Source organism: Hibiscus syriacus, unplaced genomic scaffold (assembly GCF_006381635.1).
Source record: "Hibiscus syriacus cultivar Baekdansim isolate YM2019G1 unplaced genomic scaffold, ASM638163v2 tig00112470_pilon, whole genome shotgun sequence".
NCBI classification, from domain to species: Eukaryota; Viridiplantae; Streptophyta; class Magnoliopsida; order Malvales; family Malvaceae; genus Hibiscus; species Hibiscus syriacus.
The window spans coordinates 107,901-129,968 of record NW_024063339.1 but is presented as its reverse complement, the minus strand read 5'-3'; the positions used below and the strand labels follow the sequence as shown (position 1 = coordinate 129,968).

Sequence of the window (22,068 nt, the reverse complement as noted above, 5' to 3'; positions counted from 1 at the left end):
TAATGACTTTAGTATTTGTATGAAAAGTATTTGTGGTTCGTTTAGTTTTCATGCAATTATAATTTATTTTCAATTGATTGTAATTGCACGATAACAATTTTTTTTATTCTCGCGAGTGATGCAATCTTTTTAATATTTTGCTTAAAATTGCAATAATCGTGATTGATTGTAAATTGACTTTTAATTATGACATATTTAATCATATAATACTAATGCAATTGGTTGCTGATTCAGTTGTTTTAAGGTGCATGATTGTTAATTGTTTCCTAAATAATCACATAGTATTGGAAACAAGTGTTGGTAATGCTCAATCCCACATAGTATTAGAAACACTATTGATAATGGTATTTAAGGCTTGGCTTTCCCACTTCCTTGTTGAGTGATAGAGAACAAGGGGGACTCTCGCCGCCGCCGCCGTCCGTCTCGTCTCGTCTCGTCTAGGGTCGTGGTCGTGGTAATACGTGTCTTCGACACGTCCGCACGAATACTATCTTTTTAGAGAAAATTCTTAAGAAACAAATACAATACCACCAGTCGTTGCGATTTTGGACTATCGCAACGAACTTGTAATAAATCGCAACGCGAACTTCGACTATCGCAACGCGAACTTAGACTATCGCAACGAATTTGGAATAAATCGCAACGCGAACTTCGTCTATCGCAACGAACTTGGAATAAATCGCAACGAATTTAGAATAAATTGCAACGCGAACTTCGACTATCGTAACGAACTTAGAATAAATCGCAACGAATTTGGAATAAATCGCAACGCGAACTTCGACTATCGCAACAAATTTGAAATAATCGCAACGCGAACTTCGACTATCGCAACGAACTTGGACTATCGCAACGAATTTGTAATAAATCGCAACGCGAACTTCGACTATCGCAAATCAGTTTCCAAATTCGCAACGCGAACTTAGACTATCGCAACGCAAACTTGGACTATTGCAATGCGAATATGTAAATCGTAATGCGATAGTCGAAGTTCGCGTTGCGAATCTGAAAACTGATTTGCGATACCGGAGATCGCGTTGCGAATTATCGATCGCATTGCGATTTAGTTGGTCATTTTGACAAATCCAAAAAAAATTGGTTAAAATCATATATTATAAGACATTTTTTGTCAGTAAGTTATTTTCTCTTTATAATTTTACTCGATAACGATGAAGCGTTGAATCTACAACACAACTTGCCGCCACGCAATGGAGCTTCGGCCAAACTCTTAAATGCCCACCATTGGCCCAACCCACTCTGGCTGAAGATAAATTACTTATTTAGCTTACGACGTCTTTTTTTAATCATTTAAATAAAATATTATAGGGCAAACTAATCACTTAGTGCCTAAACTATCAGTTCTGGTCCGTTTTAGTACCTAAACTTTCAATTATTTCAAAATAATACCTAATATTTAGTTTTTATTTCATTTTAGTACCCCACCTTAAAAATTTAGCATGTTTAGACCTAAACTATCAATTTTTATCTATTTTAGTACCTAAACTTTTAATTTTTTTAGAACATAACGTTAAATTTTGAACTAGGTACTAAAATGAAATAAAAACTATACTTTAAGTATGGTTTTGAAAAACTGAAAATTTAGATAATAAAGACATAATTTACCCAACATTATAAATTAAGTCATCAATATTTTATTTTAGTATCAGACCATCTGTCATTATTGACATGATTATTTTAAATTTTATAAATCACACATTTAATCCTTGTTATTTATACATTCAATCAGTTCGATCACTATTAAAATTAATTCGATTAATTTAATTTTTCGTGTTTACAAATAATATCAATTGAATCAATATATACTTCACCGACATCCCTGTGTCACCATCGATTTTCTTACTACTATCGACGGACGATGCCACCATCAAAACCTCCCAATACTAAAATCTCTCACCATTGTTCTATATCTCATGCTTTTGAGATCCCGTTACCACCATTGTCTCGTGCTTCGAAAATCCGGTCGTTAGAGAGGAGATGAACAATACACGTGCGGGGTGATTTCTCGTGTGTTAGGAATAATATTAATCTTCAAATTGTGCTCGAAAGTCTCTCACGTGCGGTTGTCGTCATTGACTACTTCCAAACGCAATTTGAAGTTTAACATGAACGATAGTCTAGTTAGAGAGGAGATGAACGATACGTTTGCAATGATCCCCCATATGCCAGGCATGGTGCCTATCGATAGAGGTGTCATATGATTCGTTGTTGTCGTTCAGGTTATTCGGTAGAGGGGTTATATGATTTGTTGTTGTGGTTCGGGTCATTCGTTTCGAGCTATGTTGGAGGAGCTCTGGCTGTTAATGAAGTCCAAGAGGGAAGCATGTTGTTCATGTATGGTTGGTGTTATTATGGATGCAGAGGTTCAGCCTGGTTCTAATGATGATTAAGCTAAATAAGATGATTTTATGTTACTCGAATAGTCGAACCGGATTAACATAATATTAAACATGCAACATTTTCCTCTTAAAAAAGTTTAAAAATGGGAAATTTAAAGACTCCCAAAGATCTAATTTTTAACTCTAAATAATAATAATAAAAAGCACACTTTTATTATTCAAAACAAAAGACAATGAACCAGTTCTTGGTTCTTACACTCTGCTGTACAAACTTTTCATCCTCAAAGTTTACAAAATACAACCTAAATTGTCTGGCATTTGCAAGCTCCCAATATTTGTTCTATTTTAAATAATTTTGGACACCAAAAAAATAAAAAAAAATAAGTTAAAAAAATGCAAACCTCACAACCATAAAGAATACCCATAAGCTAACTCAACCAGAGACAACAAAGAGGGAAAAAAGGGGAAGAATTTTCTAGACATCCAAACAACCACATGACGGGAAAAAGTTTAAATCCAAATATGTCTATCAATGACCAAAAAAGAAAACCAAAAGCTTCATAGGGGAGCAGAAGCAGCTAAATATGCACCGATGCTGTCCCCCTTTTTTGATCCTGCAAAAATGGGGTTCGGGTTCTTCCCACTGCAACCAAACAAAATGTGTGCAGTTGGAGTGAAATGCAGATTCGATTTAAGATAAAAGAAAAATGAAAAGAACTTGAGCATATTTGCAAGCATGTTTTGTTCCACCTGCACTCTTATTTGCAGGGAGGTTGTAATAAATATCTGACGAATCAAAAGGGGGCTTAGAACAGTTGAAGGGCCATTTTTAGCTTGTTTTGTTTCCACTTAGGCAACTTATAGAATGCATCCTTCTTCATCCCGAACTTCTCCTTGAACTCCTTGGATGACAGGTACGTCTGTGCATATCTCGAATATGAGTCTCGGAGAAATGATTCATAAATGCTTAGAAAAGCACAATGCCATCTTAAAACTATACCTCACGCTTAGTCACATCAATTTCAGAAACAGGATCGGTCGATGTTATTTTGAGACGTTCATAAGGGTATATCGAAAGGCCTTCCTCGTCTTCAGCCTCACCCTCTTTGGCATCTTCTTGTATAGTAAGGGATTCTAGTTTGCTGCTCATGGAATTCTCCTTAGAGTTAGGCTCTGGTGTTGATTTGGGTGTTGGTGGGCTCACTTCACCAAGAAACACACTTACGGTTTTGAGTACAAATATGAAAATAACATGATTTTATCTCCAAAATTAGAAATCGCATACCTTTCACAGCTCTAGGTATGATGGTCTCTCGAGCTGGCGGTGGTTGTTCGAAAGATGCAGTAATAGCTGCAGACTTCTTCGCAGAATCTGGGGTCACCGATTTTGGATACAGTTTTTTAGCCACCGGTGGCGGAGTAGAAAGGTTTGTAGCATTTGGATTCTCAAATGCAGCAGCTAGTGCATTGAAAGCAGGAGACCTTCCCCTCACACGAACTCGTTCAGGACTGAAGGACATACTTCTCGAACGTTGTGATCTATCTGGCACACTACTAGACCTTCCACCATGTGATATAGGTGTTCTCCGCTTCGGTTTCTAAACATGTAATATGATGGTAATCAGAGAATTAACTCTAAATACGATTGTTAAAGTAGTAACAAGAACACATACATACACACATGCTATGTTACTCGGACTCCAGTTAACGTGTGAATGTCGAATACGAGTATGTTTATTTTTTTTAAAGAAAATTTCCATGTAATAAGAAAGTCTTTTGAGAGTTATATTCCCATATCTATACTGGGATATGCTTTGGACACGAGTGTCAAGCATGAATACTTCAAGAAAAACGAAGAGTCTGCAACATAGATAGTGATCACTCGATATTAAGAGCAGTGAAAGTTCAACTCCATAATGACAGACTAAAGTGAAGCCTTACATCAATTGCTGGTGTACACCCGGTTTTCACGATGGTAAGTTTCCTTTGAAATGAGTTTCCGTGCATCTGCAAGAAATAAAAACACTAAGATCCTTGCAAAGTTATATCAACCACGAACATTTCCAATGTAGTAGTAAATATACTTACCGCAGACTTTGCAGAATCCCATGCAAAAAAACGTGTGAAGAAGGGTGGCTCGCTCCCTTCCATGACTATGTAGATCGGAGCTTCACGGGATAAATTTTCTAAGAGAACATCCTGCTCAAGAAATTTCTGAGCAACAACAGAAGGAAAGGTAAGAAAACAGGTGGTATATCTGCAACAAAATTTCAAGTTCCTAAATGATAGTGCATGAACCGATGAAGGACAAGTTCATTTACATTAATATTTAAGTTTTATGATTTAAGCATATGTGGTGGCACTCGACATCCGTAATTTGTTGATGATGAGAATCATACCCTTAAAAAATAGAGTGCAACAACAGTCCACTATATAATCAGTTGATCTTACCTGACAAATGGTCAAGGCCTGCAATTTATTCTTGGAATCAACCTCTTGTCCGACCCACACAAAGATATCCGAGTGGCAATCTAGGATGAATATATCTTCAGTCATCAAATCATCTTGGGTGAAGTTATATATCTCCGTCACCTGCAGATGAACTTCAGTTGAAGCCAACGGTGCAAACAAAAGACAAGAATGTACAAGATTGTTTTCCTTTTAGCATTGTCTTTTCGGGAATATAATGCCATAAGCTTAAAGCATTATTTCATAAGTATCGATGTGATATAATAAAAGTTAGGCATACTTAAAATTTATAAGCATTCTAGCATGATCGATTACGGATTGAACATATAAAGTTACAAAGAGATCAGATAAAATCATTACATTTTAAGAACCCACATAAGGAAAATTAAAATTTCAAACCACATTAAATAAGGATTTATACTGCAGGTTTAGAAAGTAGTAGAAACGTAGATACACACCTTAATATTCCCTGCAGATTGTGGTACAATTTGCAATTAAACATGGCAATGAAGAAAGATAAGAAATTAGAAAATTATAATATCAATGAACATTTTACTTTTCTAGAATCAAGAGACCATAATTAACCATATAACAATTAAAGAGTTACCCATACCTTTCGAGAACGTGCAGGAAAATAGGTGAGGATCACCTTCAGGTTCCCTAGCAATCTTTTGGCTCGGGTATTCGGATTTTCCTCCAAGCAACTCCCAAAACTGTTCAGATTCCGATCCTTCTTTTTGTGACTTGGATTGTAAGTTGGGCTGGAGATTATCAGAAGGGTAACATAAGCCAATAAAAAACCCAAGAAATATCAACCAAATAAACATGAACATGAATCAGAACTTAAAGAATCAAATCAAAAACTCAAATAACTGAACCAAAAGTGAATCATAACATTCAAAACAATAAAGGGAAACTACCCACTTGGCCGTACATGAATCAGAACTTAAAGAATCAAATCAAAAACTCAAATAACTGAACCAAAAGTGAATCATAACATTCAAAACAATAAAGGGAAACTACCCACTTGGCCGTACTAATAAAACAAAGTTCTAGGAAGGAAGTTCAAAATATAAAACGTACCTTTATGATATCTAGTTTTCTCTCAACAAGCTCGTGGTCATCAGGGGAACTTAGGTTTCCAGCCCATGTGAATATGGTGGAACCACTATGTAATATGTAACAGTAGGAGGAGTTCAAAGATGAAGCGACCTGATAGAAGTCAAATACAGAAAAAACAGAAAAGAGCATAAGTTCCATCCTATAAACAATTAACATGCTGCATAACAGATTATATTTTTGTACCTATACTAGCAACTGTTTTAGGACTCATGCTTTCGATTGTCCAGTCAAGGAAAAGGGAAAAAAGGTCCATCAAAACAAGTCAGGTGGAGATTTTACACTTCCCATAAAAATTAGTTCTATCAGGATCATAGTATTACAAGTTCTTAAGGAAACAAAGATAGCGGATGAAACTTGGGACATACTGCTTCGACTTGTATTGCTTGCATATTATCAGGTCCAGAACCCTGAGAATCAGATTTTCTCAAACCTTGAACACAATAAAGCTCTGGAAGATAGAGAAGAATTGAATGGGTTCACTTGCTTCGTGGATGCAAGTCTGGTAATCAGTTAAGATAACATCAGAAGGAAAATAGAAACGTACAGCAAAAGAACAACACTCTATTTAAAAGAAAGCTACCTGGGTAGCCTGGAACTTCAGTGCTTCAACCATTTTGGTTGCTAAAGAGACTGCGGAAACTCTTTCTTCCTGTTAAGCAAAAACTCATGATCAGAAGTGTAACAACACTAACACAAACATTGTGAGAAAAGGTATCATGATAAAGACAAACATATAGAAAATAACATATACGTATAGTAGGAAAATTAACACCCATGGTACGCATGTATGTTTCCTGTTCTGGAGTAAAGACAGTTTTGTCAGAGGAAGTGAAAGGATTATGACACTCAACAGTTCTGGAAATTGAGAGACAAAAGACAGTCAAAGAATACTTAATCACCTCAACACTCTGCTTTCCAATCCATGTTCCTATGAGATACTCTTCTTTGTCTTCTCCAGGATAAGAATATTGAAAAATATAGCAATCCCCGCAGTAAAATTTTGACTGATCAGAAGCTGGAAGGAGAACTTTTTTCTGGCCATTCACACGCCAAACCTGCGCAGCCAGATCAATACTACCATCATTAAACTGGCTTTAAACCCAAAGTCACTGAGATACATATATCATGTCCATAGCATGGAGAGACAAACACCACTGCAGCCCTATCTAATCAAAGTCAGTATATGAGAAAGAGAGATTATCCATTAAATGCAGTCCAAAAAAAACCATAGAACATTGCACAAGTAGAACAGTAATTTTCCATGAAATAAGATATCAAAATCACTCATTAACTGGGAGAAGGAAACATAAAACCTCGCTTAGATATTTGACTATAAAAGGGGCTGGTGGGGGCCAACCCTGCCCACCATCTTTTGAAGACTCAACAAGATGTATTCCCAACTTTACAGTAGGGGTGTTAAAAAAATGTGATCCGATCCGTTGATCAGATCCGATATTCGGATCTCAGATCCGTTTTTTAATTTTCGGATAATTTGGATAAGATATCCGAGAAAAAAAGCGGATAATTGGATCGGATACGGATCAGCAAAATTTCAATTTCGGATTATCCGAAAATCCGAAAATATATTGGACCTCTAACATAATTTACCCAACAATCTTTGTTTGCCCCACCCTTCACCTTCAGCGTCCCTAACTGAATAAAGACTGAAGGCTTACTTTCTCAAAAACCCATTTCACTTTCCCCATTTTCTCTTTACCAGAGATTGTTAGTTTCTCTTATTACTTATCAAATCTCTCTCAAAAATAGCTGCAAGCTTAAGCAGTCTTACTTAGATTAACCCCTCTTTAGTCGACTTCCCAGAAACTTCTTTCACCTTCATTTTCTGTTAAACTTGCATATTTTCTCAGTCTCCAGCTCCTATAACTTCCCATTGGAGAAGTACAATATATTAACGAAGAGGCTGTTAGTTTCTCCCTTGACTTGAAACTTTTTGTGGGTAATTTTTCTACTAGTTTAGATAGTACTAACTGCTAAACTTGTGGATTTACTTGAAAGTGCTGAAATATTTAGATAATTGAGTTACTTTTGTCGTTTTCTTTGTTTTTTCTAGTAATTCTCAAAGTGTATGTTTATTCATGTGTGAATGGCTTAACTAAAATTTTCAAACAATCCAAAAAAAGCTACCATTGTTGAGCACAGCAGAATGCATAAAGACTAAAGGGTTTTAATGAAGGTTGTTTGCAAAAGTATATTGATTTGTAATAGTTTATGGGTAAATTACATTACATGACATTGTATTTTTTATCAAATTAAAATTTATATTCGGATCCGGATATCCGGTTATCCGATCCGAAATTTCGGATATTTCAAACAATCCAAAAAAAGCTACCATTGTTGAGCACAGCAGAATGCATAAAGACTAAACGGTTTTAATGAAGGTTGTTTGCAAAAGTATATTGATTTGTAATAGTTTATGGGTAAATTACATTACATGAAATTGTATTTTTTTATCAAATTAAAATTTATATTCGGATCCGGATATCCGGTTATCCGATCCGAAATTTCGGATATCCGATTATTTGAATATCCAATTTTTTCGGATCGGATACGGATCACAGTTTTGAATGATCCGAATTTTCATATCGGATAGTATCCGATATCCGGGAAAAAAAATTATAGAAGTTGAAGGCCTCATTAAAAACTCCCTTCGTATTCGTCCATGTACTAAGAAGTATGTTAACGAACATTGGAAGGAAGAAAAGAGTACCTCATAGTTTATTAATAATAGTATCGAATACATATGGATACACGGAATATTCTCGAATTTACACCATTACAACAAACCAGAAAAACCTAGAACTCTCACTTCCTCAACCAGAAAATCCCATCGACAATTATCTTTTTCTAATTTACACCTCCAGCAAAAAAAAACAACGCAAAAGAACAAAACACAAAAGAAAACCAACACCCGTGATCATTAAACTAAATCAAAGCCCCAATTGAAGAAACGAGATTTAATGAGTATCTACTTCGTCAGGGACCCAAGAATTTGGTTTGAAGGAAGGCCCAATTTCATGCACCATGATTTTGAATGAGTTAGTACCGACCTTCAACTCCAACAACTCGTCAATTCTCAAATTTGCCTTTGTGAGGATTTGAATTTTCACCCGATCAAAAAATGATGGTGATTGACAACTTTCTTCGATTGCTAATAAATTACCCCACTTGTCTGCAATGTTTTTGAAAGTATCCTAATTCCAAGCGTGAAAGGGAACTTCCTCGCAAACTAACCACACTCGACGACATTCCACCACCAGACTTTCTGACCAGGCTTCAACTCTGGAGAACCACTTAGCAGGAGTCTGTGATTCGTCATTCTTCACACTTCTCAATGAAAAAGAGTCTTCAAAAATCATAAGTATTGCATTTCCAGCAGCTCTCATTAATGAGAAATCAGTGAGTCCATTGGCTTGCATTTGACTAGCGAGATTACCGATTTTGATAGTCCTTGCACCAACCCACTAGACATTTACTCAACACGTGGAGTTTATCCTCGTCCATAGCACCTTCAACTTCACTATGATTATTCCTCGAAACAACTTCCATCCCCGATTTGTGGTGAATAGTTGTAGAGGTCTTTCTCCAAAAAGAATGTCGAGGTTTAAATTTAGCTAAAGAAACACTAATTTTGCTTTCGTCAATATAGGAGCCATTCATTTATGAGATTGCTTTTCTTGCTTCTTCGATTTTTGCAAACAGATGAACCCAAAACGAACCCCTTTTAAATTTCTTTTGTTAGGAATGAAAGCATCAATAACCGGACCGTGGGTGAAAAAAAAAAGATCCAAACCTCTTCAAATGGATTTCTATAGTAAATTTTCGATAAATAACGTGTAACAACCACTTCTGTACCCATTACGGATTTTCGGTTGGCCTTCCTTCCACCAATTGTGAAACTCAATTCTCCTCCGTCTTGCTTCTTCATACGACTTTTCATCAGAATACCCCTTCGTATGCATTTCCCCACTTGATCTTGACTTAACCTTACCCCTTCTATCTCCATCGCTCAACGACTGCTTCCGATTACCACCATTAACAATTTCCTTCTCAACAGGTGTATCCCGCCATTCACGGCCCTCGGCGAGTTTTTGGAGACGTTCACGATTTTTCGACGGTGATTGGATAACTCGTAGTCGCCTCCTAGCCTTCATCTTTGAGCCATAACTCTCAGGCAGAACCATAAACCGAAGTATGGCCTCTCCGTTGGCAAAACCCAAAGGTGAGAAGGCCTTGTATAACCTTGGAACCAACCTACCTCGAATCCGAGACGATCCAGCGGCTACCGAAGGAGAAAACATTATAAGCCGAACTGATGTCGTCCGATTTAAGGATAAGGAACCCAAGCTCAGAACTGAATACTGTAGCCGGGAATAATAACCGAAAATTACTGTAGCCGGGAATAGTAACCGTCGACGGCAGCAGAATTGAAGAAATAATCGGCTTAGGTTCACTGTGGAAGCCTATCCTTGATGCTGGCGTCGAAGCGAGCAAACCTGGAAATCCCGGTGTTTAACTTCGGAAGAGAAGAACGGAAATTTGGAGATAGGTTTGGGTTAGCAGTGAAATGGAGGTGGAGGTTGCGTCGGTCGATGGTGGATAATATTTTCACAAAGCAACAGCTTGTTTCTTCATGAAAAGAAGCTGACGGAATCAACAATCTTCCTCTAGATCTATTCCGATCTAGTTCGATTTTGAAAAAAACCAACGTCCGATAAGAGAGGATTCAAATGGTATATTTTCCTTCTTTTTCCGATGCCGGCGAGCGACGGTCGGAGACTATTGATGGTGACTGTCGCGGCAGCGAAGTGGTGGCCAACCACTGGGTTATGAAAAGAGTGACGCCGGGGAGAGTGTATGAGGTTTTACTAGAAAAAAACTTTTTGAAATCGCCTGGAATCTAGTGAGAAGCAGGAGCTTCTCTCACTAGAAGTCAAAAAATGCGTCCTCAGATATCCGAAAATGAACACACCTACTTTACAGTAGGTAAAACTCAACCCCTATGAGAAATTTGTAACGGACATATTAATTCATAATTCGTCATACACAATTACCAACTTTGTTTTCCTTCAAAAAAAAATAATTATTTAACTTCCTCTTTTACCTTTTTTGGATTAGTAAATGTTTATTAATCCAAATGCAGCAGGAAGGGAAATTGCTACGTAAGAACTACGCTTGCTTATATGTTTAAGCAAGATAACATGCCTAAAGACAGAACAAACAAAACTCTTAACAGTGATATAAGCCAATCATTGGAACCAAAAAGATGAGTTACTAATATTCTTCAAGACTTCGACAGCTTGGAATGGCAGTAAATCTTCAGTCTAACAACCATAAGGTACCTTTTTTTCTACATTTGTATAAAATAAATATTAATGCACATGACCATTAACTCGCATCATGAATTGTTCTTTCCAATAAAATCAAATACACAAATTGACGCCAAATATTTAAGCAGCCAGTTTCTTACTTTGTTAATAACAGAAAATGTTATCTTATATCTGAATTTACTGTTTTCAGTTTTTACGTTTAACTTCAATCATATTCTAGTATGCATTACTTTAATGTCAGTTCAACATCCCCCAAGTTAAAATTTCTAGCTTCACTGTCTGGGAAGCCTCGCAGAAAAGGATCATGATACTTACAAAGATTCAGCACATGGTAAAACATACATAAACGATATAAGTATAAACATACCTGCAAATTTCCAGTGCAATCAATATATGGTTGGGGTTCTTCCTTCACTGGAGCAGCTTTTGCTAGACCCTTGACATTCAGCCCTTGGCGTCGTAAAAGTGCTACAAGAACCAGTGAAATATGTTGATGTTTCAAGTTGAAAAATAATGATTATTTCATGGCTAAGATGGTAAAAATATTAAGCAAATACAATTTGTAATGCAAAAACAATAAAATTGCAAGATATTTCAGTTACTGACCAGCAACTTTGCTTCTACCGTCCTCAGTAACAGCAACATTAGTGGTCTGGGGCCAGAACTCAAACTTCGACTTAAATAAAACAGTCTCAAACCCCTCAATTATACGAATTATTTGGGATTTCGGTCTATCTGAACCACGGATTAACTCCTGCTTGGTAACACCAACAATGCAAAAGGAGTGAATGAGAAATCCTAATAAAAGTTAGTCTCAATCACCTTAGACAGCTACTACCTCAGCTGCTCCACTTGCGCTCTTTCTTTCATCGAGAGAAGTATTTCTTCCCATCCATACAAACACTTCGAACCCACAATCCAAAACATAGCATTTATTTGTGTCCAACAACTCCCTCGTCAAGGAATCAGTTTCAACAGGCTTTGCCTGCCCCTTCTCAACACTTGAAAAGCAAACATAATTGAATGAAAGCATTTTTTAGAAGTACAAAATCATAGGACCCAAAAGAAGTCCCTTTATCAAATGCAAAAGTATTTTTCTTTTCACTCAAAGATAACTCTTAGTATATTTAGAGAAAGCAAAAAATTGCATTTGTTGACGTAATACTAATCGACCAATCATTGAACGGACATAATCACCATCGCCAAACCATGAATAAAAATTACCTAAGTAACTTGGCAGGATAAGACCCAACAGGTTTATCCTCATCACTAGCAGTCTTCCTTGGGAGTGGAGCAAAGCCACCAAAGAATCCCCAAAATTCTCCAGTATCAGCATCGGCCATCAACTTTCCATCCTCTGCATAGAGTAATAGGATAGAATCTTTAGTTTATATACAATTATCCACTTTTCACTCCCTGTATCTTATTATTCCTTTTCTTCCTTCAAGATCAGTATCTGTTGGTTTACTCACCAATGGCAGCTACCTCGCATTTCCCATCATGATAAGTATCTTTAATGTATTGGACAACTTCTAGGGTTTTAGCTCTCTCTTGAATGGATGAATTGGAGCCATTAAATTGAAATATTTTAGACTTTGTATCCAGTATAAAGATGTCATCATGGTTAAGTGAGGATCGAGCAAATGGAACCTGCCATATGACATGTGTCATCCAACTTCTTGAAAGAAAAGTATTGAATTGCACTCAAGAAAGAGCATTGTTAGTCATTTGGAGATAAATGAGGCCAAAAGACTTGCCTCTTTTACATGGACAACATGTTTGCCTCTACAGACAAACAAACGTATCTTATGTTCCTCTTCCTGAACATGTTTGAACCCAGATGCTACTCCACCTTCCTGGGGTATGATACATGGCTTAAAATACGAAAGAAACTTCTCGGTTTCATGGCCCTGGATTTCACGATATTGAACAGCACGTCCTCCAAGGGCAGCATCAAGTTCAACAGTCTTGACTGCAGCGGCACCTGCTTCATCCTATGATAAACAAGTTGCGGTCACAAAATTGAACTACTATTTCTATTTAGTTTTGAAATTCAATCCATATTTACTAAAATGTTAAGAGTTGAACAAGAAAAATGACGTTTGAGGGAACAAGGTTTACCTGGGATGTATCTTTACCGAGCCAGTAGTGGATATCATGACGCAAGGCACCACTTTTTAAGGCAGTTGTCTGAGAAAAGAAAAAATAGTAAAATAAAAGAACATTAATCTGAGAAGGAAAACTTAGATGCGTCTTAAAGCCTCAAACTACAAGTATCCCAAGTAATATATGAGTACTCGGTTTTTATAAATATCCCCAATGGAAATGAAACTATAAGTCTAGAACATCAGCTAAATGCTTATAACCTGGCAGAGTTTATCATTAAAATCCTCCAACACACTGTTTTCTAAATTACCATTGCCTTTTCATGGTTGCATTAAAAATTAAAATAAGTACACAAGCTTAAAATTTTGGTGCCAATAGAAGCATGCAATATCTAAAATCTAATTTGATGCTCCCTAACAAAACAACTTGCCTTCAAAATAACATAGGAATCGCCTGTGAAAAATTTGCCATGAGATGACTTCGTAACCGGAACAGGGCGAAAGTTCTCAATGCGCCAGATCTCAGTTCCACTTCACACTGTTAAGGAGAATTATTCATAAAGAAGAGCAACTCAAAAGCAGACATACCCAAGATTAAAACAGCAGTAGATTGCTAAATATAAACTCTAACTCTACATTAAGTGTACAACCTAAACAAAAAAATATTTTGAATATCGATCTAAATAACAGTAAACAATCAGGATGATGATCCATGTAACACATCAAGTTTCAACAAGTGAAGGATACGCTTTTTGCCCGGCTCCCTGAAAAGCGGGATCTAAATCTCTCATGGAAACCGCCATACTTCTTATGCAGCTTTAAATTTATGTTTTGATCTTCCGGGTCTTAAGCTTGAAGGAAGGAATAGATTTAACCTGAAACATAATTGCCACCATTAGTTATATAGATAAATAAATTTGGAACCTGTATTCATTTAGTTATTCATTAGGTAGAAGAATGGCTCGCACTACTCTACAAAGCCAATGCTTAAATGTACAGAATCTATCATTGTATTACATTTCCACATCAAACACTTCATCAAAAATTAACAGAAACCACCCATATCTCTTATCTGACTCCCAGAAAAGGACGAACACGAAGCTTCATTGTTCTTTCCTTTTTCAGGAAAATAAAAAAAGGTGAAATATTTACAAAATTCTTCATTATGGACACAAAATAGCTACTGACCGGTAAGAGTATCGATAGTTAAATCAGTCAAACTAGTTCAGACATTAACGACTCATAATCCAACGTTCCGATGGCCTATAAATCCCCCCTTTTCTCTTCTCTTTATATGCTCTCGTTGGAATTCTTAGTCCATTTTAAACCGCAGAGCTAACTTTAGCATGGGTAGCATTCGAATAAGATCAACTCAAAGACAAATTCTTAAATAAATCAGCTAAGACCAAGCTCAGGCTCTCATGGAATTCCATTTGATAAAGCATATCGTTTGTTTGACACTTTGACTGTCCAGTCCTACTAGATCCATGTTTGCCAAACCCAGAAGGGAAAAAAAAGAATTTCCTAATTTTTTTGGAAATCCAACATTCCATCACTGTGTTTTAAATTTTACAGTTCCCCATATATCGAAATACAATGTCATGGAAATAACAGAAAGGTCGGATTTTCATTGAAAATTCATTAAAATAAAATAAAAACATAATTAAATCATGCTCCCTAAAATCAGTTCCTACTCAGAAAAAATCAGGCATATAAAAGAAGCTACTTCATCAAAGACGAGCTGCTCGTTTAAACCCCCAACACATCATCGATCAATAGATCAAGTCTTCAAACACCAAATGCTCCAACTTCATAAAAACTCCCAAATCCAAAAAAATATACACTTGAAGCTAATATATCTTCTTGAATTCAGCAGATAGAACTTCAATTCAAGATACCCAGATACCAAAAATCAACAAAAAAAAGAGTTTAAAAACGATAAAAATAACAATTACCTGGTGTTGAATTTGAAGATGAGAATCGGAAAGCAAGCAGAACCCAGATACAAAAAATCAAAGAAAAACAATACCAAAGTGTTTTGAGATAAAAAAAACCAAAAAAAAAAGAAGAAGCAAACTTTAGAAAGCGAAACAAAGCATGAACAAGAGAGGGAGGGAAAAAGTTAGAGAGGGAAAGGAACAAAAGAGAGAAAAAGGGTTGAGGGAATTGAAAGGGAATGATGACTGCCAGTCTGCCAGTCCTGCTTATCACTAATGGCAACCGAAATTATTTATAAAAAAAATACTCAAAATGAACTGGAAAATCTCGTTAATAATTAATTAATAATGTAAGTTGAAATATTTAAAGACGAATTAAGAGTAGAGTCTTAACAGAGTTAAAATTTTCTCAGGAAAATATAATAATAGCAATTAATTGATACTAAAAATGGAATATGGAAATAATATAAAAAAATATTAAAGGATTATTGCCTTTCTTCACGGCTTTTTAATCCTTTTACAAAGATTTTTCCTTGATTTTTGTCTCGGGATCTTTGTGTTTGGTAAGAACATTGAATAGTGCTTTATTTCTTTTAGAAAAATTGATTAAGTAGCTTTAACAATATATAATTCATTGATTATTTTTAATTAAATAGTTATATATTAATTTAAAACTATATAATAATTTAAAATATAATACAATATATAACTTTGTGTATAATCATTTTATCATCACTTTTCATAATTTTTTTTGTTAAAAATTGATTCTCATCGAATTAAAATTCAAACAATTTTTATGGAAAAAAAAAACTTTTCATAGTTTAGGCTTGAGAGACGACTAAAATTCATTATTAGGATAAACTACATAAATGGTCCCCGACTATAAGGTGATATTTTATTGAGTCTTTCGACTATTAAAAGTTATAAAATAATCCCCTGACTATAAAACATTGCTTTTTTAGGTCCCCTGACCATTAAAAAACACAAAATGATCACCTGACTATTCATTATATTCTAAACTCATCACTTTTCGTTAAAAAAATGATAACAATTTAAGTTAGACGGTAGTATGCTAACGAATATATGATATAATATGAACACATAATCTCAAACGATTATCATATCACGATTAGCAGGTTAATATACAGCTTAAACTACCATAAATATTTTAAAGAAAAATGATGAATTTGGAATACTATGAACAGTCTAGTGACTATTTTATAACTTTTAATAGTAAAATTACTTAAAAAAAACAATGTCCCTTAGCTATGGTTTATTTTATAACTTTTAATAATCAAATGACTCAATAAAGCAATACTTTATAGTCGAGGGGTCATTTATATACTTTACCCTAATTACTATTATTTAAACACGATTATAATCATAGTTAAATTCTTTATAATACATTAAAATGCGATTGATGTTATAGTTAAATTCGCTCAATGATAATAAATTATAATTTTAAATATTAAATTAAAAATTTCGACTCTTATCATAATTGAGTTCATCCTCGAAAAAAATATTTATTGATTATAAAATCTTTATCTTATATATTGTATTAGATATACCTACTACTATCATAATTGAATTCGTCATAGAAAAAAATATTTAGTGAAATAATAATAATAAAATATTTTTCTAAAAAATAATTCCCAAACCTCAATATTTAATTTATTTATAGTATATATATACATCATTAAAACTTTTAAAAAAATATTTTTAGTATTAATGTAAAATTATTATGAAAATATAATTTAAATATGCATTTCAAATTTATTATCAGTGCAAAAATAAACATAATTGAGATAAAATATAATATTATTTATATTAATTCATTATACGGTAATTTATTTATTTACAAGTTAAAATTAATTTCTTTATTTTTTTCGGTAATATTAATTTCTTTATCTTATCTATACACCATAAATTGAAAAATCTCTTACCAAGGTTAAATATTTTTATTTAATATTTTTCATTTTGTTTTTAAATATTTTAAAAAACTGAAAGGAAACGGTCCAAGAAATGCTAGAATCTTCCAACATCAAGCAATTTTAAACATTGAACAAAAGAATACGGTAGAAATATTTATAGTACAATATAAATGTAATACAATATAGTTATAAAATATAGGTTTAATAGTTACTTTTGTCCCTGTAGTAAATTCAATTTATCATTTTCGTCTTTATCTTTTTTTAATCAATTTAACCCTCAAAGTTATTTAGGTTGTTCATCATAGCCTTCGAAGTTTGATGACAGTTTTGAATAACAAAACTGTGAGTCTTTTAATACCTAAACTTTCAATTTTTTTAAAATCATACCTAACGTTTAATTTTCATTTCATTTTAATATATTGCCATTAAAAAATTAACATGTTTAGTACCTAAACTATCAGTTTTGGTCCGTTTTAATACCTAAACTTTTATTTTGTTTTTCAAAACTTAACATGAAATCTTGAACGGAGGTACTAAATCAAAACAAAAATGAAAGTTTTTAGCGGCGGGTACTAAAATGAAACAAAAACTAAGCTTTAGGTAATTTTGAAAAAAAAATTAAGACATGAATGTTGACATCCGTTCATCGCAAAGTTGGGGTTTATGGAAACTCCTAAAATTAAGACATGAAGCTCGTCCTGTTCTGGACGCTGGAAATACAACAATTACAACAGTTTGGGATGCCATTAGAGTCAAGAAAGCTATTGTTCCTTGGCAGAAAATTGTTTGGTTTCCTATGCACATTCCTAAGCATAGTTTAATCTCTTGGATGACTTTGCTTGATAGGCTTCCTACAAGAGAAAGACTAAATCGTATGGGACTGCAAATGTATTTTATGTGATCAGCCTTTGGAAACTAGGGACCATATTTTTTCTGCTCTGTCCTATGGCTAATTCAATCTGGAAAAATGTTTTTTCTCTCTCGGGACTTCACTTCTTCCCTTGCCCGTGGGACGCTTTTTGTGCAAGGGCTTCCAATGCTTAGAAAGGCAAATCAATGCTCACTCTTATTCTGAAGTTATCTTTTAATGCTACTATTTACTTACTATGGGATGAAATAAACAAACGAATGTTCCAAGGTAGATCCAAGAATGCTCAAGAATTATTCCATACAATCAGAGATATAATTGGACTGCACTTAAGCAATAGGAAATTCAATTTTAATGACAATGTTAATATTACTCTTTCTAGGAATTGGAATATAGGGTGATCTTTGTTTTTGTGTTGGATGATCATTGTTTATTTCGCTCCTTATCAAGTATCAATACGATACTCATTATTAGTTATATATGGATACTCGAATCTCCTCTCCTTATCAAGTATCAATACGATACAAATTATATCTCTCCCCCTCATCCGCACAGGGGCGGATGCACTAAGACCCGCACGGGGTCAAGTGCTCCATATTAGTTTAGAAAAAATTATTAAATTTAGTTTAATATAATAAGTATAAAAGGGGAAATTTTAAATACTCATTATTTGTAAGAAAATAATATTAGAATTTTGGACCTTCATTCTTAAATTTTTGAATCCGTCACTGCTTGTCGGGACATATTGTCTGAATACACAAAATGTACTCGCCTCATCATGACTAAAATCTTGAATTAGGGTTTACGGTTCACTTACCAAACCTTGATACTATGGTGAAAGTTACTAAGACGGTAGATAGTCACTTAGGAATTATAGAACTAGGTTCGAGTTCCTCAATTGCTTAAAAAATTTGGGTGAAAATTTGACATGCAGCATTTCCTCATCTTCTTCTTCTTTTTTTGAAAAGTTTACAAGTTAGTCCTTAAACTTTTAATTTATCTTTCGTATTCTTTTCGATTTGACCTTTATACTTTCATTTATTACTTTTCAATTTTTAATTTAATCCTTAATTGAACCATTATTTTATTTATTTATTTTTTGAAATGAGTATGTATGATTAATCAAAGAAGCCCATATTAGGGGTCATTGTCTTGCTCATCTTCACGGAGGAGGTTCTCATGTAAGGATAATCCACAGGGAAAGGGGAAAATCAAATCGTCACCCCTGTTTCGTCGTCGAATTAGGGATGGGGTGTGCGGTGTAATGGGGAATTAAGAAGAGAAAACATATTAAAAAAATGGACAATTGCAAACTTGTCCCTAAATTGCTTTAGATTTACAAAAAAATCCATGATTAAATTTTATCTAAAGTTCAAGGGCTAAAACAAAAATTAAACCATTTTATTAACGTGCCACATCATCAAATCGTTAAATCTTTAACAGCCGTTTAGGGTAAGTGATCACATATTAATTAAAACGAAACAAAAGTGACCAAATCTTAATTAAAATGAAATGAAAGTGACTACGAATTAATTTTTTTTAAATAGAGTGACCATACATTTATAAAACTGAAACAAAAGTGATCAACTTTGTAGTTTACCTAGAAAATATTACACCCCACATCTTAATGATAAATTATTAATCTCACGTAAGAAAATAAACTATAAAATTCGTATATATTTTTTTTTGTAAAATCCTCTTGCGTTAGCGAGGAATCAACGCTAGTCCAAGCAATGGGAAAAGGAAGAGAAATGCTTAATGGAGTGAACTTTCGCGACAACTTATGGTAGTTACCAATGTTTTTCTTTTCTTTTTCGATTTATCGACTCGTTTTTTGGGTCTAATTTCAATATACTATCAGATTTTGTACGATAATGGTGCGAGGAAGTTCGCCGTGTTCGGAGTACCGCCGATCGGTTGCACCCCGAATGCGATTTCGCTGTATGGAACCAATGGGCCACCTTGTGTAGACATCCTGAACCAGGCTGCAGTCCTTTTCAATGAAAAACTCCAACAACTCATCCGTGAACTTAACAAAAGTCTAATCAAAGCTAAATTTACCTATCTTAATCCGCCCGGAGCTCCGGTTGATATCGAGGAAATCGGTAAACAGCCCTTGTTTTGCCTCTCGTATAATCGTTACAATTAGACTCGTTCACGGATCGAACACTATGACGCTATCGAAAAATTAATTAAGGTGTTGTGTGTGCATTTAGTGAAAATGGGTGCATGCTGCAAAACCGGAGGCGGCGCCGGAGAACTATGCGTTCGGAATTCGAAGCCATGTAGTGACTCAAAGAAGCACATATTTTGGGATGGTGTCCATATTACGGAGTGTCAAATGGAGATCATGGCCCAAAATGCCTATAGCTCCAACAACACTCATTGTGCTTCTCCATTCAACATTCATAAATTAGCGATGCTCTGATATAATCTTAATTCGGAGTTCGGTTTAACATTCTTTCATAAATTACCGATGATGTTTTAGTTTAATGATAAGATTATGGTCGTAGGAATTTTAAGATTCGATATTCGAATTTAATCCTGTGTAAATCATGTCTGAGTTTTCTCTAAACTTGTGTAAGTCTTTCTATATGTTGGTCTTGTGGTCTAGGTCTGAATACATTTTGGTTATCGGTTAGAATGCACTGTGTAATGATTAATTGTAATTATAGTCGTTTAGTTTTACCATAAAATGATAAACTATCGGTTCTCACTCTAGAATCCGATTTCTTTTTATATTAGTGGTTTATTTTATTGTTTGTGCCGACCCTGAAATTTTATTTGTATCAAACCCATATGAAAATTTTTAATCATTAATGTGTGTGTGCCCACTCTCGAAAATATTCATGGATCCGCTACTGTTGTTTATCCTTTGTGGAATCAATGTTAGCCGTGCTGAACTTGCAAAACTAGGTAAATGCAAGTTCCCAAGTGCCATACTATATTCGGTGTCTCGTTATCAGATAACGGGAACAATAATAAACTCGAGATGTCGGCCAAAGTAAATTATCCACCTTATGAGAATGATTTTCCTCAAGGACCAATCGGAAGTAGGGGTGTTCCATCGGTCGGTTCGATTAATCGACCGAACTGAATTTTCGAAATTCTATTAACTGATTTTTTTCCCTTTACCCATTAATCGAACATAATTTTTTTCAAAAATAATTGACCAAATCGAACAAAGTTCGATTAATCGGTCAGTTAACCGAATTAATCGAAATATATAGATAATATATATTATATATTAAATAGTTTATATTTTAGGTTAATTCGGTTAACATTGAAGTTTAAACACTCTAATATATAAATTATATATATATATAGCTAGTATTAATTTTTTAACAATTACGGTTAATTTCGGACCGAATTAACCGATAATCGAAGTTTGAAAAAATCATTAACTGTTAATTGACCCAACCTAAAATTAACTGACAGGTTAACCGAAAAAACTTCAGCTGGCTCGATTAAATCGGTTTTAACCGAAGTTTGAACACCCACAACCGAAAGGTTCAGCAATGGTCGAACCATGCAAGATTTTATATTTATAAAAAAAAATTGTTTCATGTTAGACTTTGATTAGTCATTTACAAATGCGGACAAGTTTAGGTAAAATTTTGAAACTCGTGTTTCATGTTATACTTTGACAACAATGGATAATGTCGTTATCATACACGAGTTATGATGTGTTGCGCAGGATGCCCGAATACCGTTCGACGAATATCGCAAAACTATAATCTCAAGAATTACAACGTCTAGATGAAATGATTCGACGATAAAATTACTTCCAAGACAATGCATTTATTTGATTCAAGTTGGAAGCAATGACCGCATCAACAATTATTTCAAACCAAAGTTTTATTTACCGATTACTTTAAATGACTTCAATATATGATATCAGACTATGTACGATAATGGTGCAAGGAAGTTTTTT

At 34.5% G+C, this 22,068-nt stretch overlaps 1 pseudogene; it reads right to left on the bottom strand.

The window, feature by feature from the left end:
• Positions 1-2,541: 2,541 nt before the first annotated feature.
• LOC120179854 lies at positions 2,542-15,565 on the bottom strand (annotated as a pseudogene).
• Between the last annotated feature and the right edge of the window lie 6,503 nt (positions 15,566-22,068).